Below are 27,146 nucleotides of genomic sequence, written 5' to 3'. Positions count from 1 at the left end.
ATGTACTTTCCCAAGTCTGCAATAATCAGAAAAAAAATTTTTTGGGGGGGGAAAGTATGAAAAAACATGACCCAAGAAGCCAGGGTGAAAAGCATGTAAAGATCCCAGGGCGGCAGGTCTGTGCTAAGGTGATGCTTGAGTTTGGAACTGGAGAGTGAGTGGGGTGGGAGACGTTTCCCCAGACAGAGTCAGGACCAGGGAAGGTCTATGCAGGGAAGAGGGATGAGTGTGGGCAGAGCCTGTGGCCGTCGAAGATGGAGAGCCAGGTGTGTCTGAACACAGCAAATCTTGGGACTTCATTTAAAAGTTGTAGCTGTGTGTGAGAAGCTTGCTTCCACGTGTCTTTTAGCCTGGCGCCAGCTGGGGGAAGCTTCCTTGAAGATCTCGGACCCTCTCCAGCTTTCTGGAGTTTAACTGAGGAAGGGCCCCGGCTGGTGTGTCCTGAAATTCATGTCTGGGTTTGTGCCCAAGGCCACACTTCTTGTCTGCCTGCTCCCAGCTAACCACGGGTGGAGACACGGGTGCTAAGGCAGGTGGGTGCCAAGAACTGGGCCTCCTGGGATGGGTCACTTTAGACGTAGGGCTCTCCCACTGTCTTCCTGAGGCTGCCAGGAGGTCAGGACGGTTGCTTCTGTCTCCTTAACTGGGGTCAGACTTGTAGGACGCCTGCCTCTCCGGGATCCCTTCACATTTCATTCCAGGACCATCTCCCCTAAGGAAATCCTTCTGTATCTACTCCTGCCTTGGCGCCTACACACTAGCACACGGACTATATCTTCCCCCTTTCTTCTCTCTCTGGGAGAGCCTTTGTAAAGGCAGAGACATCGATCACGGTAACACAGCCTTCATTCCTGGTTCTCCCGAGCGTCCTACCCCGTCTCCATCACCCGGGCCCTCTGGACTCCTCAGGTTTCTCTAATAAACTCTACAGCTTTCACCTGGAAGGTCCGAATTCTCCTGAACCCCCGTCTCCTCCCTCTCGCTCTTCTGGGAAGGTTAGTAGACTAGCAGTCCTTCCTGTCGGCACGGGGCTTCACATACCGCCTGCTCCTGCCCTCAGTGGTACCCAAGTTAGCATCTTCGCGCTCTCCGCTCTTTGGGGAAGGAACTGGATCTTAACGCTTCGTATTCTCGATGGCGGGCAGGGCGCAGAAGAGTTCACAGGAAGCTCGCGGAATTCTCGCCGTTGGTTAGCTGGGGACGTCCCAGAAGGAAAGGGCAGTAGGCGATCGCTGGGTACGCGGGTGGGAACGGGTGAGGGAGGGTCGGAGGGCTGGTTCGGTGGGCGCCGCTGCGGATGCGCGCAGGCCTGGGGCGGAGGTGGGGGCTTTTGGTGGTGGGGGGAGTGGAAGGATGGGGGATGGCGGGGGGTGGGCTGGGCTGGGCTGGGCGGCGGGGCGGGGAGGAGGCGGGCCCAGCGGCCCGGGAGGAAGGTGCGGCTCCTCTCGCCACCAAAGGCACTGCGCGCGGGGCGAGGGGCAGACGCAGCCGCCGGAGGCTGAGCGCCCGCGCGTGGACGAAGTGACCCCGGGAACTTCTCCAACTCGGCGGGCGCCGCCCTGCGCGCACCCGGGACCCCGGGAGACCGGCCGTGTAGCCGATCGGGGGCCCGGGCAAGTGTCGGGCTCTCCACCCAGGTAAGGGGGGCGATGGAGGGGGTGGGGTGGGGGCGAGTCCAGACCACCTCGGCTTTGTTCCCCGCGCCCTCCTCCGCCTGCCCCGGGCGGGGAGCCCAGGGTGGCGGCTGCGGTCGCCCAGCCGGCGGTGCCCGGAGCATCGGGAGCGGCGCCCTGGCGCGCCCGGGACCCCGCGCAGGCTGGCGGCGCGGAGGAAACGCTTTCCGGAACCCCGCAGTAGGGGCCTCGGGGATGCGGCGGCCCAGCGCCGGGAAGGTCCTGGGAGCGCGGCCCCCCGCGCCCGTGGCTCGGATCGCCCAACTCAGGGGCCCCCGAGCGCCGGGGCCGCCGGGCGGAAGAGCTGGAGTCCCGCCGCCGCGCCCCCGCCCGGCTCGGCTCCGAGGGCCCCAGGTGCCAAGTTTCTGGGAAAATCGACACGTCGTGTCGCAAACGGATCATATTTACCAAAAACAGTTTGGAAAGAAAAGAGGCCATTCTTCCAACAATTGACGGCCGGGACGCCGCCGCAAAGGTGAGGGGGTTACGATTGCACCGGGGTCGTTTCTCTTTAAGACTCGGTGAAACTTAATATGTTGCGCTTCCCTGTGCCTCTTAACTTTTTAAAATAGCAAAATGGGGTAACTTTACTTAACTGGGGGGAGGGGAGTCGGCTTGGTCCTGAAGATCATTCCCTTCGCGTTGCCTCTGCGGGGCCCCCGGGAGAGGCTGCTTGGTGACAGTCGTAATCTACGCGGCCTTGGGTCGCGATAAGACCTTAACTCACCACGTGGCCAGGGTTTGGGGGTTCTCTTCTCATGCTTATTTATCTCGTTCTACCTTCTCTTCCTCAAAGGCCGCTGACAAAATTATTTTAACCGACAGCACCTGGTTATCTCCAGTGCCTCTCAGATAGACTTAAGCTGGAGGGTGGCTAATAAGTCTTCCTAGTCTTACAGGTGCAGACCATATGCTATAAATATTTCAGCCCTAGGCTCTAAATAAAGTTTCAATTTCTGGTCTTAGCATTTGAGCATAACCAATAGATCTTGTGTACATACACACTTACAAAACATTGTCTGGTGTTCTTTGAGGTTTTTTATGTTCTAAAAATGTAGTATTAAGATTGGTGCAGTTCTAAAAGCAACCTTCTTTTCCATTGACTTTTACCTGTTTATAGGATGAAACTTCTTGCTTTGGAATCAGAGTCCCTAATTATCTTGTGATTGGTAAATGTTAAAAACAGGCAAGGTATAATTGAAGAGTTTATTATTTACAGTGGCAAAAGGAACCCCTAATGGTGTCAGAATCAAATTTCAGCACCTTAATTTGCCTATGTGTAAAATGCTTCATCATCTGGCCCCTGCCTGCTTTTCCAGCTTCCTGTCCTGTCTCTCCCACAAGTTTCTCCCTACGCCTTTACACGCACACACATACGCACACACATCTCTCCCTCCCTCTCCCCTTACACCCACACACAGACTCATCAGACGCCTTCCAAGTTGTCATTTCCAGACCACTGTCTGGAATGAATGAACATTCTGTTTATACTGTTCTTACTCCATTCATCCATCTGTTGATTACCCACACGTCCGTCATGTGTCAGTCACATCCCTTCTCAGGCAGGCTCTCCTCCTCATTATTGCTCGGTGGTTAAGCTCTCTCTTCTCTAGTAGTCATTATCTCTACTAGAACAGTTTGTTTTTGTAACGCCTCCGGCCATGCATGTGTGCACGCATGTTAGTTGCTCAGTGGTGTCTGACTCTTTGCGGCCTCATTAACTGTAGCTTCCCAGGTTCTCCTCTGTCCGTGGAATTCTCCAGGCAAGAATACTGGAGTGGGTTGCCATTTCCTACTCTAAGGGATCTTCCTGACCCAGGGATCGAATCCAGGTCTCTTGCATTGCAGGCAGATTCTTTACCGTCTGAGCCAACAGGGAAGCCACCTTGTAAAACTGGGTGAACAGCTCACAATTTTACAGTGAGATGACCTCACTGTACAAGGTCATCCTGCCCAATGGGCAAGTGGAGGCTGAAATCCAATTTGCGCTCCACTTCCCAAGCCCCTGATGCCCGCCTCTCCACTGGAAGGAGCCACTTTCTCTAATTTACCTGAAAGTCCAGTGTGGGCTAGTTGCGGCCCTGCTTCACCCTCTCCCCGCCTGCTAGACTCAACACCCACCGTGGAGACTGACCAGCCAGAAGCTCAGTTAAGGCTCCTTACATGAGGGAAAAGAAAGCATCATCTCTACAGACATCTAGGAAGCGGGAGTTTGGGGGTAGATTTCTCATATAAGTCAGGATATAGGAATGGGCTTTGGTTTGCTCTTATGTCTGACTGTTCAAGTGTTTCTTAAATGTCTTCTCCTTGATTATAGGGGAGAATCTGGGGGAGTGAATTCACAGGTGGGCATCAAAGATGTGTGCCAACACATGGTGGGCCTCCTCAGCTTAGTGCTTTTCAAGGCACTAAGGTTTATCCATCTAATCATGAGTGCTGAGAGAGAGAGTACAGGGCTCTTAAAAATAAAGCTATAAAGAGCTTTGCTCACACGAACATGTGTTACTACATCGGATAAAGTGCCATGTTGTACATAGCGCTAAAGTCATCTTAAAGTAACTTATCACAGAATTGAAAGACAGAAGAAAAAAGGCTTTGAATCAGATTTATTTAGACTCTCTAAATGAGATCAGCATTTAGGATTGCAATTTACACATGAAAAAATGCAGTTTTTATGTGGGGCAATTTGCAAATTCAGTTGGTTGTAAGATTCTTAAAAATACTACAAATTTGTATGTTGTTAAAAACTTCTAACCATTTGTGGGCAATCTGGAGATGTTTTTCAAGTTAAAGTCAATATGTGGATCATCTCACCAACATTTATAAAATTGTATAAAATCATATACCATTACATATCAAAAGAACTTGATAATCATATAGAGTCCTGGAATCTCTAGAATTCATCGTGTAAAACTTTACAGATGATATGGACCAATTTCCCCGTTTTATAGGTAAGGGAAGTTAGTACTAGGAACCTGTCCCAGGTCACACAGCTCAGCTAGGGGCACAGCCAAGACAGGAGCTCAGATTTTCTGGCTCTGAGTTCATTACTTTATTAATTCAAGTGCTGTTTGTATTCGAGCTTCTATATCTGCCAGTATTGACTTCAGTTGGGAAATCTTAAAGGCATAGACTAATTATAATATCTCAGGGAAAGGGAGGATTCCCATCCCCAAACACAATGTCTTGTTGAAGTAGGCAGGTGATAAATGTTTGCTGGATGATGAATGGACGAGCTGGTTGAAAGCTTACTTATTTAAAGTAATTATTTGATATAGCACAGACCGAAGTCCTTTGGAGTCCATTATAGTGGAATGTGGTCCATGTGTTTGTATTTCTTAAATTCAATAAGAGTGTTGGATAAACTTGATGGAGGAGATGGGTAGGAATTGCTTTCTATTAAAGAAGCCAGAACGACCCAAGAGGCATCAGTGGAGAAACTAAGGGTTTGGAATCAGTAGGTCTGTCTGCAAACTAGCCTTCTTTCTGGTAACCTTGAACATCACCAACCTCAGTTTCTTTCTGGAACCTCCTGAGTCTCAGGGTTGGTAGAAGTGGCAGGTGAGCTCACACATGTGAAAGCACTTTGCAGACTTTAGAACACTGAGGAGGAAGAAGAGTTAGAATCTATGGCAGGAAGTACTTCCCAGGCACTGTGCTGAGCGCTGTCTGTACATCACCCAGTTTATTCCTCTCAGTAGAACAGCAAGACTCTTGTGGAATGAGGAGGAAACCGAAGCCTAAACAGCTCTCCTACTACCCTTCCACATGGGATAAGTATCTGGTGACCCCCGAATCCTTCCCAGATGGCGCTAGTGGTAAAGAACCAGCCTGTCCATGCAGGAGCCATAAGAGGCGTGAGTTCGATCCCTGGGTTGGGAAGATCCCCTGGAGGAGGGCATGGCAACCCTGCCCAGTATTCTTGTGCAGAACTCCATGGAAAGAGGAGCCTGGTGGGCTACAGTCCATGGGGTTGCAAAGCGCCGAAAACAGCTGAGAGACTCAGGACTCATGCACACAGTAGTGGTTCTTGGAGTTTAGGATTTCCTGGTGGCTCAGACAGTCAAGACTCTGCCCGCAATGCAGAAGACCTGGGTTCAACCCCTGGGTCAGGAAGGTCCCCTGGAGAAGGGAATGGCAACCCACCCCAGTATTCTTGCCTGGAAAATTCCCTGGACAGAGGAGCCTGGCAGGCTAGAGTTCGTGGGGGTTGCGAAGAGTTGGACATGACTGAGCAGCTCACACAAGCACATGTGTTGAGTATTTTAGTCTCTGAAGGTCAGTAAGAGAACTGCACGTAGAAAAGAAAGGCAAATGATGCAAAAGCAAGTGTGATGAGTGGGTTTAAGAAAACCGGACTGGCAGAAAAATGGTCAGTCGTAATTGGGCATATGGTCACAGGCAGTGTGAATAAGGTGGTGGAAACACACACAAGAGGACCGAGTCCTGAGATGTGAAGGGGGTGGGATGGACTTGGCAGATAAGTGTGCAGGGGGCAGTGGGTTCAGCCAAGAACGATCACAGACCTCGAATCACAACCTCAGCAATGCAGGAGGAGGAGGTTGGGGGTCTGTGGGGGGCCCGTCACCCAGGTCCACACAGGGAAGTCACGCCGTTGAGATTCGAGCCTGTCTGTCTGACTGTGTGTTCCTTCCTCTCACCCGCCCTCTCACAGCTGTTCTCGCGCCTGTAATTGTAAGGGAATCGAGGGTTTTTAATAAAAAACAGTGTAGAATCTGAAAGCTTTTATGAGTTCAGAATTTGAAGAAAGAACAAAAAGTGCCCTATCCAGTAGACGCAGGCTGGTGCCCGAGAAGCTTCCTTGCCAGGAGCGTCTAATGTATTTCCTATCTTGGACTTGGTCTGGTCTGGGATCCAGCCCACTCCTCTCTGGGCATTCTGTCCAGCTGGAAGTGGGTCTGCTTTGTTTCCAGTTAGGAGGTTTGCAGATTGAGGAACAGAATCTGGGCTGCAACTTTGATTGTGTTGTCAGTGGTGTTTGGGTTATGTTTCTCTTAAATCCACCGGTTACATTTCTGAGCGTGTCTCTTGGACATGGCTCTTCAAGAGTTCCCATTACTAAGTGATTCCTTTGTGTTGGGAATAGGGTGGAAAACTAGACTTTTGGATTTTGGCGTCAATAGTTTGGGAAATGGCATAGTAAATAAGCTTGGAAAGCTTCTCAAACTGGTAAAAGTTAAGGATTTCCAAAATCCTTTAGAGGGTCTTTATAGCGATGAATTTTTGTGCAACGTTTTGTTGGTTTTTAAATTCAAAGTAGCTTTTTGTCTTGTGAAGAGTGTTCTCTGTGTTAGGATTTTCATCTACAAGGAAGGCGACAGCAGTGCTTTCTTCATAGAAGATTATTTGGAGAATTGAGAAATTAATGAAGTAATAGGGTGCTTAGAACCCTGCCTGCCAGGATGAGAGTGCGGGGAGCATTAGTTCTTCCTTCCCTGTGGATGGGATCGGATTCATCAAAATATAAAACAAGGATGGTGAGCATGGAGCTGTGAGTTTGGCTGCAAAGTGGAGGCCACAGTCCACCTGTTTTCCATTTGTTTTCCTCTCTCTGTCCTTCCCTCTGATGGTTCTTCCCCGTCTGGCCAACTATTCCTCCTCATTCCCTGAGACTGAGCAAAGCCTTTTCTCCGAGCGTGATGAACTCTGTCTTGTGCTTCCAGACAACTTGTCTGTCTGTGGTCTGTATCAGCTGTGGCGTTCATCATGGGCTGTTTAGTTGTGGGTAACTTCTCCATCACGTGGGGAGGGCTTACTTTCTTTTTGTACTGCTTCCAGGGCCAACGTGGTGCCTTAAAGGCCGTTCTTAAATGGTGGTTGATAGAATGCATGAAGTGTCCATGAAAATTTCTTTCATATTTCTTCATGTTTGAGATTGTTCCATCATTATGAAGTTGAGTGATCCTTTGCCAAATATGACTCTTTAAGTGAACTTTATCAATAATAAAGTACTAAAAAAAAAATAGGAGTTTTCTCCATCTTAAGTGTGGAATAGTAGCAACATCATTATACTGTGTATTAATCTAGACTCTGGTCTGGAATACACTTTTTACTCAGTTGACAACTTGGTTAAACATTGGAGGGCCTTAGATTCTTCAAGGAGAAAATAAAATTGTTCTCTAATGATTGCCAGTGTCTTCTAGCAGCTGAGGTGTCAAATTCCTCTCATGAACTTTTCTCTTCAGGAGGAAGTGCTAGGATGATGGTTGATAGAATAATAGTCATATTTACTTTTATCACTGTGGATAGCCATGAGACTGGTTTAAAATGGATTTTACTATGCTTTCAGAAGAGAGCGTTTATACATATGAACAGAAACCAAGGAGGACCATATTTGGAATACACTGAAATGAATTAAGTTATCAAATGTGTTAGTGGCATTTGAACTTGTGGGATCAGTACCTACCACGTGAAGGCATGAAGCCTTGATGAATGTTAGCCAAACCGGAAACTGAAATATTTACTCATTAAATGGGTCCATTTTGAACTTTCCCTCTGGAAGATCGTAATCGTTCTATGGAACTATAGTCATCGGTTGTAATGCTCCCTTCATAACTGTCTGTTGAACTTCTCGTGGGGAGTGCACTGCGTGTTATGTGGGGAAATAACTTCATTGTACACAAGATGTGGAAGATGAGGAATACCACAGAATGGATCCATTCATTATACATCCTTCCAACCCCCGAGAGCAGCTCACTTAAAAGAAGTGTCTTCTGTGTCGGAATTTTGTTGTTATAGCTAGCGGGCACCTGTTTCCTCTAGGCCCCGGGCTCCCCTCACATGCCATTCTCCTGAGGCTCTCCCTGGTCTTTTCCTAACACCTCATCTTCTCCTGAAATGTTACCACTCCATCCTCACCGTTATTGGAACTCATCTTCTGAATGACTGGGTTGCCCTCACAATGGTTGTCTGTGTGTCTGCATCCTTAATCCCTTCTCAGTTGGAGTCTTTATTAGTAATGTAAAAGTGATCAATCCATAAGGTTTGCTTTTTGAAGTGTTCTGGAACATACATGACTTTTTATCAATACTTTCACCAAAAGGTCACTTTTCACAAAAAGGTCACTTTTCTCCATTCTGATGAGCAACAAGGAATGAACTATTTGAAAGATACTTGTATGTGTGTGTTTGAATGATTCTTGGTATTGTCCAGTCAGAGATAATAATCACGCTATACTGAAAAAAAAAAAAAAAAAAAAAACTGGAGTTCTGAGTTTTGGATAGATTTAAGAGCTCTGCATTTTGGGTAGTTTTGCCAAAAGTAGCTGTGTGATCTTGAACAAAACAGGATATTCTCTCTGGGTTTCTGTTTCCTAATTTGCAAGTTTGGTGGCCAGGGAAGTCACATTGGACTAAATGACTTTTTGAGATCCTTTCAGCTATAAAATTCAGTGATTTGGTGCCGCAATAGGATATAAGAAAGCAGAAGAAAAATGTATAAAAAATTTAAAATAGTACTTATATTACACTATTATGCTCCTAGCATTTGAGCTTTTCTAGATGACAGGTAACCATCACCCAGCACTAGTAAGGAAGGCAGGATCTGTGGCCTGTTGGGTCTTGGTATATCCAGAATGTGTAATTAGACATTGCTAGGAGGCAATTACCTGTGATCTCGGGGACTGTGGATAATATGGATTTCAAAGCCTCTGGAATTGGATGGAGGGGAATTCAGTGTTGAACTTGAAGAATGAATGCAAAATAAACAGAGATCATTGCTGTAAGGGAGGCATTGAAGATAAAGATATGGATAGCAGGGTAGGCATAGAATATATGTAAACAAAGTCGCCATGTAGAATGTATATAAACAGAGTAGCCATGTAGAATAAAGGGAGAACAAAGTAGCCATTTGGAATATATGTGGCAGAAAATAGCTGCATAGAATAAACAGAGTAGCCAGGTAGAATATAGGTGAACAAAGTACCCACATAGAATATATGTAGCAGAGTAGCCATGTAGCATATATATATAAACAGAATAGTCATGTAGAATTGATGCAGAACAAAGTGGTCATTTAAAATATATGTGGAGCAAAATATCAGCATAGAATAGATATAAACAGAGTAGCCATGTAGAATGGATGTAGCACAAAGTCCCCAGGTAGATTATATGTAGAAGGTATATGCATTGGACCAAGGTAAAGCTATATGAGAATGTTGATAAATGATGATACTGCTGAGTCTTAATAGGACAGACTGTGAAGAGAAGCCAGAAGAGAGTTTGGAGAGAATCAGTCAAGTCTTGTTACCGTCTTTTCCAGATGGAGAAAGACAGTGATAGGAGTTCTCAAGCTTCAGTTCAGTTCAGTGGCTCAGTCGTGTTCTACTCTTTCTGACCCCATGAACTGCAGCATGCCAGGCCTCCCTGTCCATCACCAACTCCCAGAGTCCACCCAAACCCATGTCCATCGAGTCGGTGATGCCATCCAACCATCTCATCCTCTGTCGTCCCCTTCTCCTCCTACCCTCAATCTTTCCCAGCATCAGGGTCTTTTCCAATGAGTCAGCTCTTTGCATGAGCCAGCCAAAGTATTGGAGTTTCACCTTCAGCTTCAGCATCAGTCCTTCCAATGAACACCCAAGACTGATCTCCTTTAGGATGAACTGGTTGGATCTCCTTGCAGTCCAAGGGACTCTGAAGAGTCTTCTCCAACACTGCAGTTCTCAAGCTTGAATCTGTATAAATATCCCTTTGGGAGTGTAGGTTCCTGAAAGTCACTCTGAGATGATGTTTCTGGGGATCGAAGGTACAGTTATTGAAGCACATAGAGCTGTGGCTGGTGGCTCTTTGATTGTACCTTGACACACTCTGCCCTTCAGGGGAGACTTGTACTCTTAGGACAGTTGACTTGGAAAGGGAACATGGAGAGCCGAACCCAGGTCTTCTTTCCCTACATCTTTCTGCTGCAGGATTCTCAAATGACATGACTTGTATAAGGCTCTGCGTACCTAACCATGTTGGTTAATTTTTGCCAAGGCCGGGCAAGAGATTTGGAGGTTATCCACAGTGACACGCAGTACAGTTTCACTTACTTCAGACTGATCCACGATGTGTGGTTTGCCAGGCATTATGGTGGCTCAGTGGTAAAGGACCCGCCTGCCAGTGCAGGAGTTGCAGGTTCGATCCCTGGGTCAGGAAGATGGATCCCCTGGAGGAGGAAATGGCAACCACTCCAGTATTCTAGCCTGAAAAATCCCGTATAAAGGAGAAGCCTGGCGGGCTACAGTCGATAGGGTTGCAAAAGAGTTGGACATGACGTAGTGACTAAACAAAGGAAACAGATTTTTAGAAAGGAACTCAAGGGCTCTAAAGAAAAAAATGTGTTACTATATTAATTATAAGCATATTATAGTAACTGTTAATTATAAGATATTAATAATGAAAGGTAGTAGGGAAAATTTCAGTCTACATAGACCCATTTAAATATTTTCTAGTAACTATGAACAATGAAGCATTTTTACCTCTCAGTAAGCCATTTTCTAAGAAATACTAATAGGCAGTGTTTTGCTTACTTCCATTTCAGTTTTCTATGTAATTGGAATTTTTAGATGACCTGTCTTTAGAAATTTCAAGATGTCACTAAATCCAACTATAATAAGTTCTACCTTGGCCGTCAGTCTAAATGTGTGAGGAAATTGAGTCCAGAAGGATGTCAATATTACTGGAGTTTTGGTGTGTGTTGAGAGGAGAATGTCATTGCAGTATGGCATTTTCTGAAAAGCTATCTGTCACAGAAGCTAAATTTTGGTGGCTTGATAAATCTCATTAGTTAGAAAATTCAAGAAAACTTGAATGATATATACAGAGCTGGCAGCCAGTGCTTGGAATTTTCAACAAATCAATTAATGAGTAATTCTGAAAATAGATGGGCACATTCGTATTTTATTGTCAACATTAAATAACAACCCATACGATTTTCCTGTTATCTAAAGAAAAACCTTTAAACATTTATGTGCAAAGTCGCTTCAGTCATGTCTGACTTTTTGCAACCTCTTGGAGTGTAGCCCACCAGTCTCCTCTGTCCATAGGATTCTTCGGGCAAGAATACTGGAGTGGATTGCTATTTCCTTCTCCATTAAACATTTATAGAGTGCATTAAAATTTCTTGAATAACTTCAAAATGTAAAAGTACATTTACATTTGTGTGGAATAGAAGAGATGACAAACTTGAAAAGAATATGTAAATAGTAGTGATACAGACATGAGGATTATAGTTACATATGCATATTCAGAATGTTGTGGTCGCATATCACAAATTGTGCTGTATTCCTTTAATAGTTGATATATATCAGTAACCATTCTAGAACAGAATAACCTTTAGAAATCTAATTCAACCCATGTTTCAGAAGAGAAACTTGTTGTTTTGGGAAAGTTAAATGACCTGGTTTAATTCCCCATCATAAGAAGTTAATGGCAAGCAGAGTGAGGTCTACCTCCCAGACTCTTTAGACCTTTTTCGCTGTGCTTAAAAATTAGAAGGACCTACTAGGAAGACTGCTTGTGTATTTTGTTGTAGTTGCTCAGTCACTAATTCGTGTCCCACTCTTTGCAACCTCATGGGCTGCAGCACGCCAGGCTTCCCTGTCCTGCACTATTTCCCGCAGTTTGCTCAAATTCTTGTCCATTGAGGCAGTGATACTATCTAACCATCTCATCCTCTGTTGCCCTCTTCTCCTTTTGCCTTCAGTCTTTGCCTGCATCAGGGTCTTCTTCAAAGACTTGGTTCTTCACATCAGGTGGCCAGAGTACTGGAGCTTCAGCATCAGTCCTTCCAATGAATATTCAGGGTTGATTTTCCTTTAGGATTGACTGGTTTGATTTCCTTGATGTCCAAGAGACTCCCAAGAGTCTCCTCTGGTACCACAGTTTGAAAGCATCAATTTGCTGGTGCCTAATCTTTTTTATGGTTCAACTCTCACATCCATACATAACAACTGAAAGAACCATAGCTTTGACCATATGGACCTTTGCTGGCAAAATGATGTCTCTGTTTTTTATTACGCTGTCTAGTTTTGTCATGGCTTTCCTCCCAAGGAGCAAGTGTCTTTTAATTTCATGGTTGCAGTCACCATCCATGGTAATTTTGGAGTCCAAGAAAATAAAATCTGTCATCGCTTCTATTTTTTCCCCATTTATTTGCCATTAAATGATGGAGCTGGATGCCATGATATTAGTTTTTGAATGTTGAGTTTTAAGCCAGCATTTTCATTCTCCTCTTTCACCCTCATCATGAGACTCTTCAGTTCCTCTTCACTTTTTGCCATTGGAGTGGTTTCATCTGCATATCTGAGGTTGTTGATATTTCCCCTGACAATCTAGAGCCTACTCAAAGGAATGTACAACTTTACATTGTACATGGAGAGAACAGCCTACAACTCAAGCTTAATTTTTGGTTTACAGCAGATTGTGTCATCTGCACAAAGATAAATAGGCCTTTTTCTAATGAAGGGTGAGTGGGAGATTTGAGGGTAGTACTATATACATTATTTGAGTTGAAAGGAATCTTAGCTTACTCCTTTATTTTCTATAAGGAGGAAACATAGCTTTGTCCTGCCTCTATGTTATAAATAGTGAAGTGAAACTTGCTCAGTTGTGTCTGACTCTTCACAACCCCATGGACTATGGAATTTTCTAGGCTAGAATATTGGACTGGGTAGCTGTTCCCTTCTCCTAGGGGATCTTCCCAAGCCAGGGATCAAACCCAGGTCTCCCGCATTGCAGGTGGATTCTTTACCACCTGTGCCACCAGGGAAGCCCATGTTATGAATGACTCTGATGTTTTTGTTAATAACTGTTTTAAAATGAAATAACATCTTTCAACTTGTATTATAAGCAAAATAATTATAAAGCACATGTCCATGAAGTTCAAAATACTTTTTGTTTTTGATTATACCCAAACCAATGGAAGAGGTTAGTCATGTGTCTATAAAGATGGTAGTTTGGGGCCTATGACTGATTTTCTGTTGGAAGACAGTGGGCCATGCTCCCAGACACTCTCAATTGCAAGGGCAGCCTTCCAATGACAGCATCCAAGAAAAGAAAAAGTGAAAGTGAAACTCGCTCAGTCGTGTCCGACTCTTTGCGACTCCTTGGACTATACAGTCCATGGAACTCTCCAGGCCAGAATACTGGAGTGGGTAGCCTTATCCCTTCTCCAGGGGATCTTCCCAACCCAGGGATTGAACCCAGGTCTCCTGCATTGCAGGTAGATTCTTTACCAGCTGAGCCACAAGGGAAGCCCAAGAAAAGAAAACTTGCTGTTGCCTTTTTAAAATAAATTTATCTTCCAATGTAAACATTGTCCGTTTTTGATCAGCTTAATCATTTATTTTTGACTCTGCGGGGTCTTCGTTGCTGCAGGCTGGTTTTCTCTAGTTGTGGTGTGCAGGCTTCTCGTGGTGGTGCCTTCTCTTGTTGCAGAGCGTGGACTCTATGAGTGCGGGCTTCAGTAGTTGTAGCGTGTGGGCTTAGTAGCCTGGTGACATGTGGAATCTTCCTAGACCATGGATTGAACCCGTGTCCCATATATTGGCAGGCATCAGATTCTTCACTTCTGGACCACCAGGGAAGTCCAAAACTTACCGTTTGGTCAAATAGAAAGCACGCTTAAATTGTGGTCTGAAGTCTGGTTTTTAAGTCTGTTGTCTTTACAGAATTTGTATGTAAGCTCTGGCGAGTATAGATAGATTTATGTGAACAGGTAAGACTTTGGGTGGAGTGGGAGTAGGGAGATGCTGCTCAGAGATGAAGGTTCTACGTATTACAGCATCTTTATTGCAAGTGTGTGTGTGTTAGTCCCTCGGTCACATCCGACTCTTTGCTATCCCATGGACTGTAGCTTGCCAGGCTTCTCTGTCCATGGGATTCTCCAAGCAAGAATACTAGAGTGGATTGCCATTCCCTTCTCCAGAGGATCTTCCTGACCCAAGGATCAAACCCCATCCTCCTGCATTGCAGGCAGATTCTTTACCATTTGAATTACAGGAAAGTTATTGCAAGATATCCTGTTAATCCAAATAAATGAACAGAGGATGTGGCAATGCCTATGTTCTTTTTTTAGCCAATCATAGTATTCATATTATTCAAGAAATTAGCCAAAAAACCCCTTCTCCCTCATGGACCACCCCTGTCCCCACCCTGCAAGCCTCTCCTCATTAGTGTATCCTTACTTTTCAAGATGAAGGTTCATCTAGTGAGTGCTTAGTAGGGACTAGTTGAAAAGATTTTATGTCCTAAAAGGAAAAACAGGTAGCAGATTCAATAGGTTGGTTCTCACAGTGTCTCAGTTTTTAATATTGAAACTTCATGTAGTTTCTTATTTGGGATCCTTGAAAATTGTTAAAATAGTATCAAATTGAGATGTGGCTTATAATAATGTGACAGCTAGCCAGCATGGTGCCTCTTCCCTGCTTGCTTTGTCGAAGGTCAGCGAGTTCACCCATGGAGATGGCTGACCTGTGCCATGAACCACACAGAGTACGAGGTGAAATCAGTTATCACAGGCTGGGGCCCCTGCACTGGGAGCTCATCTGAATCACTGAGCCATCAGGGAAGTCCTATGAGCAATAGTCTTGTTCCTGCTTATTTGAGGGTACCCAAACCAGGTTTTCCTGGAAAGAGCTGTCTCGCAGTTTAATAATCTTCCTATGTTTGGTCGTGTTGTCTCTTCAGTCCTCTTTTCAGTGGATATTGGCCGCTGACAGCCCAGGGTCCCATGATCCTGGTTTTCTGGAAATAAGTTTCTTGGCACTGCTCTGTCCTTTTGAGGTTTAATTTCTGAAATACTGATAAGTTCTGCCTTCTTGAATTATTCTTTGAAAGCATTAAAACTTCTATTTGACTCTGGATGTGTGTCTTCTTATAGTGAGAAAAGAAAATGTATAGACTACACTCGCAGTGAGTAAATACTTTCTCATAGTATCTTGGCTTTTCCAGCGGGTGACTCTCCAGTGAGATTCAGCATTTCTGGGGCAGTGGCTGAATGTTTACTGCAGTAGGATGTTGGACTGGAATAAGAAGAGAAAGAGAAAAATGGAAAAATATTGGGACTGCTCCAGGGTTCTCAAACTCTAGGGCATGACTATAACCTGGAGGGCTTGTTAAAACACAGATTGCTCAGTACCCCCTCGTGGTTGCTGGTTCAGTAGATCTGGGATCAGCCGGAGAGTTTTCATTTCTAGGAAGTTCCCAGGGGATGATGCTTCTCTTGATCCTGGACCACATTTGGAGAACAGCTGCCCTGGAGGTTCGGTGAGTGGGGATGTAGCTCTCTGGACACCAGTGTGCTTCTCAGGGGCTCTGTTTTCCTGTATCTGAGAAATGGTACAATATTTGTGGTTTTCAAGTATTTGAAATCAGAGGAGTCTTCTGTTCCAAACTACATATTGTATGAAACTCCAAAATGCAAAAGAGAGAAACTGGAATTATGTTAATGACAGCAGAGGTAGAGAATAAAAGGATTTGTGTATTTTGTGTATCTTTTTGTCTTATTCCTCTGGAGTAGAGGGGGGACAGCCCTGGGTTCTCTCTCTGAAGAACCTAAAACAGTGATAAATCCAATGGAAGGAGATGATTTCTAAGGCTTCTGGCATTTGTCATTTTCCCTTTGATTCTGCATGCTCTTGAAACTGGAGACTATTACTTAAATAGTTGAACAGATCTGATCCAGAGACTTAACTGGAAGGTTGTGCCTGTGAGACTATGTTTAGTCTGTATAAATAGGAATTTATATTAGCACTCAATTCTCATGGTAATATAAAAGAAATGAACAGTTCATTTCAGGCAAGAAATGGGGAAATTCTAATGAGAAAGGAAATGGGTGGAGGGTCAGGGGACATGTCTTCCTGCCTTTGGTTTCAGCAGGTGTATGTAATTGAGTTGAAAGGCTCTTCTGGTAAGCCTGATGGTCAAGCCAAAAATTGGATTTCCTAATCTTTACTGGAATCTTTCCTGGAAAGTAGATAAAAAGGAGAACAGCAGTACCCACTTTTTAATAAAAGAAGGAAACATCTCAGACATCACAAATGTCCAGAGAAGATGTCTGCCTGTTGCTGTTGGGTTGTTTTGCCAGCCACTTTATGGAAGCCCTAAAACCAGCCTTAAGCAAAATAATGAGTTAGTTTAAACTTGACTTTGGTACTCAATGAGTCCCTGTTCTGGGTTTCTTCAAACCTTTATTTTCTCTCTTCTTCTTTGGCTCGTCTTCCTTATAAGAAAAGATCTAAATATTAATAAAAAGAAGCAAAATGTCTATAAGTATGGAACAATCTCCGTGGTTTATTAAATGAGAAATCCAGGTGCAGACACTGTAGAAGTGCTCTCAGCCTTTTGAAGAAAAGTGTTTTTCAGACAATGAATCACAGGTAGTGACCTCCGTTTAAAGTGGTTGATTTGGTTTTAATTCTATGACAGACTTTTTAAAAGATTCCAATACTGTTCTGACTTTTTTTTCTTTACTAAGACCCATATTCAGATACACATGAGATGGAATGACATAGTGTAACAGGGAATAGAAAGTATCTAAATATATTGCATGTAGTAAGGATATTGTTTCTTGAAACTTTTGAGTTTAATATAGATCTGTGTATACATATACACTTGTATATAGGATGTGTATACAATATCATATGATATAGTTAGGTAGAAAGATAGGAATATGTATGGTATATATTATATATATAGTACTAGTAAAACTTCTTCAGAAACGCAAAATCAGTAAGAGGTGTATATATGCAGAAAGAGTTTTGTAGGAAGGAAGTGGCTCATGTGATTGTCAGTTCAGTTCAGTCGCTCAGTCGTGTCTGACTCTTTGCGACCCCATGGACCGCAGCATGCCAGGCCTCCCTGTCCATCACCAACTCCCGGAGTTTACTCAAACTCATGTCCATCGAGTCGGTGATGCCATCCAGCCATCTCACCCTCTGTTGTCCCCTTCTCCTCCTGCCTCCAATCCCTCCCAGCTATGGACGTCAGCAAATCCAAAATCTCACTGTAGGCAGACAGCCTGTAGACTCAGGGTGGGTGATGGTTCAGACAAAGTCTGAAGGCACTCTCGTGGAGAATTCCCTCTCGCTCTGACTGGTCTTTTTGTTCTAGTCAAGTCCTCAACTGATTAGATGAGGCCCACCCATATTATGGCGAGCAGTTTGTTTTATTCACGGTTCACTGATATAAATGTTAGTCTCATTCCCAAACACCTTCCAAGTTGGCAAAATTGACCATCACATAGATATAACTAAGTCACAAGGCAAAATGTCTTACTTATCAAAGTTATACACACACACATGTGTCTGGATCTCTATAAACACATTTACACACACCCCACACAGGTGTGCGTGTGTGTGTGCATATATGTATATCCATTCTAAGGATCTCTCTTCCTGTCTCTTGATATTCCTAGAAAGATTGGTAGATAAATTAGGTAGATAGACAGATGGATGAATAGCTAGCTAGCTAGATACCCCTAGAATATCTCTGAAGCAGAGGTTTTGAGTCTGGGGAGAGTCTTTTTCATCACCTGGGGAGTTTTTCTATAATAAGTATGTTTGTGCTGCTCCCTCTTCCTGCTTCTCCTTTAAGAATCAATTCTAAAATGGTGGAGGGGAGGGAAGATAGGACACAGCAAACTGTTTTTGAAAGTTTGGACTGAAGCAAAGACAAGACTGGTGCTCTGAAGGTGGATTTTGAGGCATCAGCCAGCAGCTGGGAGTTGATAAGCTCTTAGGGGCTCTGGGCTGAGGTCGCTGAGATCTCAGGAGCTTGTATAGCCAGCCAGGGTACCTGATGATCCTGCTGACGTTCGCTTTGCTCTTCGCCATAGAGAAACACGTGCTGCTTTACCAAGCCTCCACACTTGGCCTACACGTTAATATTCCTACTAAGTGACTGAAAATACAGTTGACCCTTGAATAGTGTGGGTTTGAACTGCACAGGTCCATTTCTCTGCAGACTGTTGTTCAATCAGCGTGTACCGCGGTACTACACTCTCCACAGTTGGTTGACTCTGTGGATGTGGGACCACAGGCGGAGGGCTGACTCTAAAGTTACACGGGGAGTTTGGTACCCTCCACCCCCACACTGTCCAAGGCTCAGCTGTGTGTGTGATGATAATGCCTGAGGTTTCTGTAAGCCTGTGCTTGCTTCTGGGAGACACACGACTCACCTGAGAATTTTACTCGTGTTACTGTAGCAAATCTTGTGAAATGCAATAGACATACCCTCTGCATCACAGGTGACCCGCTTTGTTCTAGATGGAGTTTCCCTAAGGATGGGGTCTGGGAGATACGGTTATATACATAAATCGACAGGTTTTTCATTTTCTTAAGTCTGGGAAGGAGGTTAAAAAAATTAATTTGGGAGCAGTTCTTTTCAGGTCATGTTTCTGTTGGGAGAGCACTTCACGACATCCTTAGATACTGCAGGAGCCTCTCGATCTGTAAGACAAGGCTGTCATTAAGGGACGAGAGTGTCCTTGTGGACCTGACGTTTGTTAGAAAACCTTTTGGACAGGTGATTGTTTAGTCTGTGCTCTCTCCCCTGATCATAGATAAAATGATGCATTCTGAGTGTCAACTTGTAATTCAGAGGAACCGAATAGAGATTGTGTGACTTTTCAGATGTTCTTCTAGTAAAATGACTGGGTATGAGATATTTATTTTGAAAAACGTGGATGGTTGTTAGTCTTTCCCAGGACTGGACTGAAATGGCCTATCTTCGGAACAAACTTCCTTGGGTCACTTGATCTGTCTTTCTCCTCAGAGGTGTGACTGACAGTGGTTTGCCTTATGATGAGTATATTATTTAAACATGTGCTAAGCATAAGCTTCATTCCTTTGGGATCACCCTCGGTTTTTAATACCTTATCTGGCTCTCAGAAATCCATTTAATTACAAGCTATTTTGATATTTGGCCAAGTCGCTAAAACCAGTGAACTCTCCTTGGGGAGACAGTAAATTTTTGATGGGCATACCAGTAAAAATGGAATTCTTCTGCAAACAGACATTTCTTCAGGATTAGGCTCATAAATTCATGGAGAAACTGGCAGCCTTGTGATATTTTCGGAGACGTTCTGGTGGGTACCAAATGGTGCATAGCTACCGTGTGCTTGGGAAATGTTAACAAGAGGCTCGGCTTTGCTGAATGTGTGTTTTGGCTTTTTGAGATAGCTTCTATGCAGGAAGAACCTTCTTTTAAAACCAAATGTAGACTCTGGACTTTCTCCAAGACGGATATTGTAAATATATCAAAGCTGATACTGTACTGAATTTCTTTATACAAAGAAAAAAAAGGAGTGGTTAATAAATAATGTATAGTGCTTGAATAGAGCCTGCAAATTCAAAGAGATCATCTTTTCTTCTGGCCAGTTTATTGCAAACATTTTATGTTCAAGTCCTGTTTCTTCCTCCCCACATTCCCCCCCATCCCCAATTTCATCCTGTTCAGTTCACACTGTGCAGATTTTGTCCTGGGGGCCTCACTTCTTACTCTGCTCTTTACTGTGAGAGTTCACTGATGAAGGGGAAGTTCACAGAACAGGAAGAAAAAGATAATTCTGTTTTGATTTTTCCCCCCTTTGAGATTTACACTGAATATAGACCTAACACACACACACACACAAACACACATTTTTTTCTGCCCTATGTTAGGTGAGTATGAAGTGATATGAACTCAAAGTCTCTCAGTCTTGTCCTACTCTTTGTGACCCCATGGACTGTAGCCTGCCAGGCTCCTCTGTCCATGGGATTCTCCAGGCAAGGATACTGGAGTGGGTAGCTGTTCCCTTTTTCCAGGGGATCTTCCCAACCCAGGGACTGAACCCAGGTCTCCTGGATTGCAAGCGGATTCTTTACGGTCTGAGCCACCAGGGCCGCCTGTGTTAGTGGGGGATGTTAAAAACAAAAGCATACTCACTAACCAAAGGCTTCGAAGTTGTGATTCTATAATAATAATATGATACATATAATGGTATTTCACGGAATCCACCACAGGTCAGTTTGCAAAGCTGTCATAGAAATAGATACAGCCCCCCTCCCCCCCACTTTAAAGAGCTTCCCGGGTGGCTCAGATAGCAGAAAATCTGCATGCAATGCAGGAGACCCAGGTTCGATCCCTGGATCGGGAAGATCCCTTGGAAAAGCGCATGGCAACCCACTCCAGTATTCTTGCCTGGAGAATCTCATGGACAGAGGAGCCTGGTGGGCTACAGTCCATGGGGTTGCAGAGTTGGACGCGACTGAGCAGCTAACACACACACAACCCACCTTAAAATCTCACACCACAGCTCTGGAGTCCCTGATCTATTCACATCTTAAAAATAACAGCAGAGATCTTGGGATGAGTTCTGATTCAGGTAGATGGAGAGGAGAGAGGTAAGCTCCTTGCCCAGCTTCTCCCACCAGGTGAGTGTGGACAGCCCTCTAGGGCTTGAGCTGCACTCAGCCTTGGCACACTCCCGTTTCGTGCTGGTGGCCACAGGCTTTCTCTGTCCAGAAGATACCTCTCCCATTCCCCTAGTGCAGCTGGGATTTGCATGTCGGTAGACAGTTAAGATGGTTTTGAGATGGCTAGGTGGCTGGCATCCTAGAGAGGCTCCGAGGAGCTTAGTTCTTTGTTTCTGTGCAGACAAAATTCGGCAAGAGGCAAAAGGAGAGGTAAAAAGTGACTTACAGCATAGGACACTTGTGAGGCTTGTTGGTGGACGTGCGTGAGCCTACTGTTCTCTGAGAACTTTGGCTACAGTTTTGTCTTTTGAATACAAATTAAGCATCCATCCAGGAGACATAGGAGATTTGGGTCTGATCCCTGGGGTTGGGGAGATCCCCTGGAGGAGGGTATGGCAACCCACTCCAGTATTCTTGCCTGAAGAATCCTGTGGACAGAGGAGCCTGGTGAACTATGGTCCATAGGCTTGCAAAGAGCCAGACAGTACTGAAGTGACTTAGCGAGCATTCAGGCACGGCAGAATCATAGATATTTTGACACTACCATCAATCAGAAAGGACAGTGTCTTTGGATTATTTTTTTCTTAATGTATATATTTTATTGATGTATAGTTGACTTATGGGCTTCCCTGGTAGCTCAGCTGGTACAGAATCCACCCGCAATGTAGGAGACCCTGGTTCAATCCTTGGGGTTGGGAAGTATCCCCGAGGAAGGAATAGGCAACCCACTCCAGTATTCTTGCCTGGAGCATCCCCATGAACAGAGGAGCCTGGCGGCTACAGTCCATGAGGTTGTGAAGAGTTGGCCATGACTGAGCGACTCAACACAGCATAGTTGACTTACAGTGTGCTTCAGATGCGCAGCAAGGTAATTCAGTTAGGGAAAAAAAGGTTTTCTAATCAAAGGAAAAGTGGGGAGGGGGCAAGAGACCACCATCTTCCTTATTCTTGAATAGACATCATGCTTCCATCATCCTTTCCTCCTCCACGTGCGGCTGGGGAGTTTTTGTCCCTACATGGTCAAGCTGGGATTGTCATAGTACAATAAAAATGAGCCCAAAGGGGGTAACATATGCCAAAAATGGTCAGTCATCTCAGGTTTTAGTATAATGTCCCCTTTCCTTATCTATTTGCTTTTAGTGTGTGCAGAGGAGCGTGTCCTAGAAACCATTCACTGAGCAGGATGTGGGTTTCATGCCACCATTTGTTTCTTGTTGGGGGGGCATGTCTCATCCTTCTGTTGCATGATTTTGTGATTCAGAAAACCTGCTTTCTTGATGACCATTAATTCACAGGAGTCTCCCGTACTTTTTATTTAGGATCCCCTGGTGGGATTAGCTATTTAATCACCTACCTTTTCCCTTTGCTCTGTGTCGCTGAAGGTGTGTGTGTGCCATAGGTAAGCCACAAATCAGGTCCTAAGAAACCTCTACACATTCCCCATTGGCACAGAGTTTTCTCTCTTTTGCTTTAGAGCGTGTGCCTGAGAGAGCTGTGTTCTGTACATGGCATGCCGAGAGAGGTGGGAGGAGCTAAGGGGAGAGAAGAAAGCCCTGGTTGCTAACATTTCCTGCATCTCTTGTGTTGAGCACTGTGCTCGGGCTTTTAAAATTCATGCTCCCCACGACTACGTGGAAAGGCTATTGGAAATCCATACTGTAGAGGAGAAGAAGGCATAGAGCTGGGAGTGGGTCCCAGTCTGCCTGACTTCATACCTTTCCTCCTGGTTCTTTCTTAGGAAGGGGGCAGGGTTGAGCGCACATGTGCGTTTTACAAGCCATATGGAATTCTGAAGCGCCGCTCGGATCTGGCAGCTGTTTAAATTATCTGGGACACCACATCCAACATTAGCATGTATGATTGATTGTTGACAGTTCCCATCAGAAGAGGCTGGAGTCCTTGTTGCTGGAACAGTGCTCATAGGATCTTTCCAAAGTGCTATAAGTATGATTGAAACTTGGATTCTAGTCATTTTCGCTGGGCTAGAAAACACTGAAGATTCTGTTAGGCAGACTTTTTTTTTTTTTTTTTTTAACAACTTAGGTGGAGCAGATCATTATTCTGTTCACTTTGACACAAAGAATGTGGGGATCTCTTTTCATGTGCCAGAGTTCAGGAAATCCATTTTCACTAATCTCATACTATTCATATTCATATTCCATTTGTATTGACTTTTTTGCCCTTGAAAATGTGTTTCTTCATCTCTTATCTCATTTCCTAGCTGTATTAGTGTGTTTCATCTTTCTTTAGTATTTGTACTCTCTGAGGTCACTGAGCTTATCTCTCTTTTTTAAAATCCTTCCTCAATTATTCAGGACAAAATTTAACTCATAAGCATCAACTGAAGGTTTCTTAAGTAGTCACTTTCATTGTTTTTCAAATGTCTAGTTTAATGTGAATTATTATGCCAAATACTTTGAGTTTTGTCTCTTCAAGTTTCATTTAGTAAGTTTTATTTAGTTCAACCCTAGTGAATTTTTTTCTTCCATAGTGTAATATAATAGAACTCTACTCTCTTGCTGAGTTTTATTGCCAGCCATTTATGAATATCAGATTCACGAAACTCTATCACGAGACAGATGTGATTGTAAAATGATTCTTATGGCGTTAGGATAAATGTAGGATGCTCTTGATGTGGTGGATGGTTTCCCTGTTCTGTCTTTGAAGTGGAAGTCGCTCAGTTGTGTCCAACTCTTTGCGACCCCATAGACTGTAGCCTGCTAGGCTCCACTGTCCATGGAATTCTCCAGGCAAGAATCCTGGAGTGGGTAGCCTTTCCCTTCTCCAGGGGATCTTCCCAACCCAGGGATTGAACCCAGGTCTTCCACTTTGCAGGTGGATTCTTCACTGTTTGAGCCACCAGAGGAGGCCTCTTCTGTCTTTAGTTTTGGGCGTTTTGGGGTGTACACATACATCTTATTATAGTTTCTGTCAGTTTATGTTATGTTTCATTTACTTAGTTTCTTTTCCTGATATTTTTCCTCTTTAAAGCTGAGAGAGACATTTCCTTGGCAGTGCCAGAGCAGCAGAGGGAATTCCAGTAAGCATCTGTTGACTGTTTCTGTTGTTCTCCACAAGTTCTTCTTCTATCAGAAAAACATCTCCCTCGAGGCTACCAGACTTTGCTCCTGTTGAGTTTGGAGTGTAAGGGGTTGTCTGCAGAAAGGCTGAACAGTAGATTGGCACAGAGCTTAGAAGATCGTGAGAGTGTGGTAAGGTTGAGCTCGACTTAGTGAGCAGCTGGGCAGCTGTTGGCAGGGTTGGGGACCCCCTGCTGGAACTGGGGTCCTGATGATCTGAGGAGAGTCTGCACCCACTGAATAAGAGAACAGAGAACTGCCCAAACTGGGCACCTGCCTGGACGTGGGGGCAAAGTGTCAGAAAGAGTTAAACTGTGATGTCCAGGTCTAGGTACCTGTGATAAAGATGGTGCTGCTAAGAGCATGGGGAGACGGGGTGGGGGAAAGTTGGGAGCAAGTCAAGGAGAGTTTGGAGATGGTCTTCCTGATTTTTGAGGTGTCAGTAGGCACTGTGTCCCATGAATAGTTAGAAATATCCTCCGAAGAGTTAGAAATCTGGAGGTCCAGAGAGATGTCTTGGGTGGGTTTGTAGATCTGGATTCAGCTTCTAGGAATAATGGCTAAACCCTGTGCAAGAATGAGGATGTCAAAGCAAGCACGTGTGAAAAGAGAGGAGAAAACGACAGGGATGCAGACTTGTTTGGGGTTTAATTTTTGGAGGGGAAAAGACTAGGAGACAGAGGTAGCTCAGAAACGCCATTAGAGAAGGGAGTTAATTTCCTGAATGCCATGGAGCAGGATGCGTGGTGAGGGAGAGTTTCTCAACTTTATGTATAGCAGATCGTCAGACTGGCAAACAGTTTTAAAGTGACACTATCTCTTGCTGGCAGGCATGCTGGGGAAAGGCAGTGTTCCAGCGTGGCTGGTGGGAATCGCCACTATGGAAAGAGTCTGGCAGAGTCTCTTTAAATGTAAAATGCACACAGCCTTTGACCCAGCAATGCTTCCCCTGGGACTCCAACCCATAGAAGTAAAAGCAGCTGTATGTAATTTGTTTATACAAGAATATTTATTACAGCATTGTTTGTAGTGGCAAAGAACTGGAAACTAAGTGGATGCTTTCAACAAGGGGTGGTTGGATAAAATGTGGTGCATCCATGCCTTGGGTTTCTGTACTACTTGGAAGGATTCCCACGAGAAAGATGAGGCAAAGCACCATGTATAATAGGATCCTGGTTGGGTCGGTTATGAAATAATTTAAAAAATCTTGTATATATGTTAGCGCTGCTTGGGAAGAGAGAAGTTGATACTATGGGAGGAGGTGTTCAGTTGCCCACTTGAGTCCAACTCTTTGCGATGCCAGGCTTCCCTGTCCTTCACTATCTCTCACAGTTTGCTCGTCTCAGGTCCATTGAGTTGATGGTGCCATCCAACCATCTCATCCTCTGTTGCCTCCTTCTCCTCCTGCCCTCAGTCTTTCCCAACATCAGGGTCTTTTCCATTGAGTCAGTTCTTTGCATCAGATGGTCAAAGTATTGGAGCTTCAGCATCAGTCTGATTTCCTTTAGGATTGACTGGTTTGATTTCTTTGCTGTGCAAGGAACTCTGAAGAGTCTTCTCCAGCACAGTTCAAAAACATAAATTCTTTGGTTCTCAACCATCTTTATGGTCCAACTCTCACATCCATACATGACTACTGGAAAAACCATAACTTGGACTAGATGAACCTTTGTTGGCTAAATGATGTCTCTGCTTTTTAATATGCTATCTGGATTTGTCATAGCTTTTTTCCCAAGGATCGGGTGTCATTTAATTTCATGGCTGCAGTTGTCATCCGCAGTGATTTTGGAGCCCAAGAAGATAAAGTCTGTCGCTGTTGCCAATTTTTCCTCGTCACTTTGCCATAAAGTGATGGGACCGGAATCCCTGCCACCTGGAGGTGGGTGAGAAAAAAATAAAGAACAGGACTACTTACAAAATATCTAAGATGAAATATCATGAAACGTCACTTGTGTGTATGTATAGACAGGTAGGGGAAGGATGGTCACCAGAAAGTTATAAGTGAGTATCTCAGGGTGTGGAGATTTTTTTGTTTTGGTTTTACTTTCATCCTTATAACTTCTTCATGTTAGTTGCAAATCAATGAGAAAAGGCCATTGAATTTAGAGTTTAGAAATTGCTGGAAACTTTTCTGAGAGTAATTGGGAGTGGAAGCCCCATTTCTTGCTGTGAAGAGTAGTGACAAAGTAGGGATAGTAAAGGTGTGATTTTTTTTTTTTAAAAGAAATTTTAAAGGGGAAAAAGTCTTTCGTAGCAATAGAGAAAACTGGCTGCTTGGGAGGTGACAGAGCTGAGAGAGGCTAGTCCAGTGCAGGGGAAATCCAGGCGAGCCTGGAGGCAGGTGCTGTGGAGATGGAGCGGCTGAACTGAAGATGCGCTCGGGCGTGGACAGTGGTTCACACGGGCCAGGAGCGCAGGCGGACGGCTGGGGGGCAGTGAGGACGTGGCTTCTGGGGCTGACTGGCAGCCAGGGCCAAGTGAAGAGAGAGCTTTGGAGGAAGGAGGTTGAGGGAAAGGGTTTCTAAAATACAGGAGACGGGGTTATTGGCTGAGCATCAGAAGCTTTTAGCATGGTTTTGGATACTTTGATAGATGCAGAAGTTTGAAACAGCCTCTGTAGGAGATGCTGGAAAATTCATAACATGTCAATACAGAGAGTAGAAAGCTACAGGGAGTTTGTAGTAAAGTTAGAGAACTGGACTTCCTAGGTATTCCCTTCCCCGACCTCCAAATGCAGTAATACTTAAAGCAGTCTGCAGGGGCTCTGGCCAGTCTAGGAGCGGGGGTTAAAAGTGTTTTTAAAAGCAGAGACATCACTTGGCTGACAAAAGTCCATCTAGTCAAAGCTATGATTTTTTCCAGTCATCGTGTATGGATGTGAGTTGGACCATAAAAAAGGCTAAGCACCAAAGAATTGATGCTTTCGAATTGTGG

At 44.5% G+C, this 27,146-nt stretch overlaps 1 protein-coding gene across 1 annotated transcript in view; it reads left to right on the top strand.

The window, feature by feature from the left end:
- Positions 1 to 1,475: 1,475 nt before the first annotated feature.
- TIAM2 (TIAM Rac1 associated GEF 2) overlaps positions 1,476 to 27,146 on the top strand; it is a 236,261-nt gene continuing 210,590 nt past the window's right edge. The window contains exon 1 of the mRNA XM_065931068.1: positions 1,476 to 1,637. The gene's annotated coding sequence lies outside the window, so the exon portion shown is untranslated. The remainder of the gene's footprint in view (positions 1,638 to 27,146) is intronic.

The sequence above is a fragment of the Muntiacus reevesi genome, chromosome 3 (genome assembly GCF_963930625.1).
Source record: "Muntiacus reevesi chromosome 3, mMunRee1.1, whole genome shotgun sequence".
Classification (NCBI taxonomy): domain Eukaryota; kingdom Metazoa; phylum Chordata; class Mammalia; order Artiodactyla; family Cervidae; genus Muntiacus; species Muntiacus reevesi.
Note: the sequence above shows the minus strand (reverse complement) of the source record. Positions and strands in the feature narration are given on the sequence as shown.